At 40.7% G+C, this 2,422-nt stretch overlaps 1 long non-coding RNA gene across 1 annotated transcript in view; it reads left to right on the plus strand.

Moving 5' to 3' along the window:
• The window catches only part of LOC105534186, a 10,316-nt gene extending 9,868 nt beyond the window's left edge, over nucleotides 1-448 (plus strand). The window contains exon 2 of the long non-coding RNA XR_001005226.1: nucleotides 3-448. This is a non-coding gene — a long non-coding RNA (uncharacterized LOC105534186). The remainder of the gene's footprint in view (nucleotides 1-2) is intronic.
• The last annotated feature ends 1,974 nt before the right edge of the window (nucleotides 449-2,422 follow it).

Here is a 2,422-nt window from a genome sequence, read left to right on the forward strand (position 1 = left end):
AGTAAGTAAAGTATATGGGGGGATGTATGTTGGTTATATGCAAATACTGCACCATTATATGTAAGGGATTGAGCATCCACAGATTCTGGTATGGTGTGGGGGCGGTATCCTAGAACCAGTCCCCTGCAAGATAGCAAGGATGACTGAACTGTGGAAGAATCAAAGCTCTGTTGAACAGCATACAATTCCTGTCTTCAAAAATCTTATCTCACCAGGTAGATGAGACTTAAAATGAATAAAAGGAATGAATACAGATTTGGAGATAGTGGTTGTTGTGATGGATAATCTTAATTGTGTTTTCTTCCAAAACAGATTCATTCCCACAAAAGGGCATCAGAGGAGAATAAAGAAGACTCATCAGTGTCAGGCCCCTGAGCCCAAGTTAAGGCATCCAGATGGCCTGGAGCCATGTTTTTTAAATTTTATTATTAAGTATTGTTCTTTACTTTGTGGTTGTGTTCCTCAAAATGAGGATTTTTAACAATAATAAAAATAAAGCTTGTTAGATCATTTTTAATTTTAATAAATTGGTTCCTGAAGATTTGACTAAAGAGAAAACTAGGCCAATCTAAGCAGAGTCCAAATGAAGTAGAAAGTCCGTAGAGAACGAGGAAAAAAGGAAATTGTTGAACCACAGACACAGTAAAAGGAAAAAACTGGCCAGGTGCAATGGCTCACACCTGTAATCCCAGCACTTTGGGAGGCTGAGCTGGGTGGATCGCTTGAGCCCAGGAGTTCAGGCAACCTGACAAAACCCCCATCTCTACAAAAAATATACAAAAATTAGCCAGGCGTGGTGGTGTGCACCTGTAGTCCTATGTACTTGGTAGGCTGAGTTGGGAGTATCACTTGAACCTGGGAGGTTGCAGTGAGCTGAGGTTGAGCTGTTACACCCCAACCTGGGGGGTGACAGGGTGAAAGAGTGAGACCCTGTCTTTAAAAAAAAAAAAAAGGAAGAAAGCAAAGAAAAAAATGTATATATATATATATTTTTTGAAACAAGGTTTGACTCTCACCGAGGCTGGAGTGCAGTGGTGCAATCTCGGCTCACTGCAACTTCTGCCTCCCAGGCTCAAGCGATCCTCCTGCCTCAGCTTCTCAAGTAGCTGGAACTACAGGCACGTGCCACCAAACCTGTATTTTTTGTAAAGAAGGGGTCTCAATATGTTGCCCAAGCTGGTCTTGAATTCCTGGGTTACAGTGATCCACCCACCTCGGCCTCCCAAAGTGCTGGGATTACAGGTGTGAGTTACCATGACTAGCCAAAAAAAAGTTGAAGTGTTAAAATCAAAAAGAAAATTCACCAAGCCATTTTGCATATTTTTCTGGAAAGATACAGAGAGAGAGATATATATGTGTGTGTGTGTATATATATATGTATATATAGAGAGAGAGATACAGATAGATCTGGACTATATACCTTATAGTATAAGGTATAACTTTGTTGCAGAAAGGACAAAGGGAACTGATTAGGGTTAAGGCGCATATATGTATGTGTATATGTGTGTGTGTGTGTATATATGTATATATATGTGTGTGTTTATGTTTTCCCAATTCCTCACACCACTCCTTTTTATTAATTTTTATTGAGATGTAATTTATACACCATAAATTCACCCATTTAGATAAACGCAGAATTTAGTGGGTTTTAGTATAGTATTCACAAGGCTGTACAGCCATCACCACTATTTAATTCCAGAACATTTTCATCACCCCAGAAAGAAGCCCCAGAATCACTGGCCCTACTCCCCATTTCCTCTCCCATTTCCCGGCAAGTATTTACTTACTTCCTATGAATTTGCCCATTTGGGACATTTCATATAAATGAAATCATAAAATACGTGATTTCACTAAATAAGACTTTTGTGTGTGACTTCAAACAGTTAAGTAGGCATAACATAACATTTAAACGCTAATCACTGCCCCCTCCCCCTACCTTTTTTTTGAGACAGGGTCTCACTCTGTCTTCCTAGCTAGAGTGCAGTGGTCTGATCACAGCTCACTGCAGCCTTAACCTCCCCAGGCTCAGGTGATCCTCCTACCTCAGTCTCACAAGTAACTGGGACCACACCACCACACCTAGCTAATTTTTGCATTGTTTGTAGAGACAGGATTTCGCTATGTTGCCCAGGCTGATCTTAAACTCATGGACTCAAGTGATCCTCCTACCTCAGCCTCCCAAAGTGCTGGGATTGCAGGCATCAGCTACCACACCTGGTTATCTTTAACCATTTTTAAGTGTACAATTCAGTAGTGTTAAGTACATTCACATTGTTGTACAACAAATCTCCAGAACTTTTTCATCTTCCCAAATTGAAACTCTGGACCTATTAAACACTAACTCCCCATTCTCTCCTCCCAGCCCATGGTAACCACCCTTCTACTTTCTGTCTCTATGAATCTGACCACTCTGAGTACCTCA

The sequence above is a fragment of the Mandrillus leucophaeus genome, unplaced genomic scaffold, assembly GCF_000951045.1.
Source record: "Mandrillus leucophaeus isolate KB7577 unplaced genomic scaffold, Mleu.le_1.0 Scaffold1310, whole genome shotgun sequence".
Taxonomy (NCBI): Eukaryota; Metazoa; Chordata; class Mammalia; order Primates; family Cercopithecidae; genus Mandrillus; species Mandrillus leucophaeus.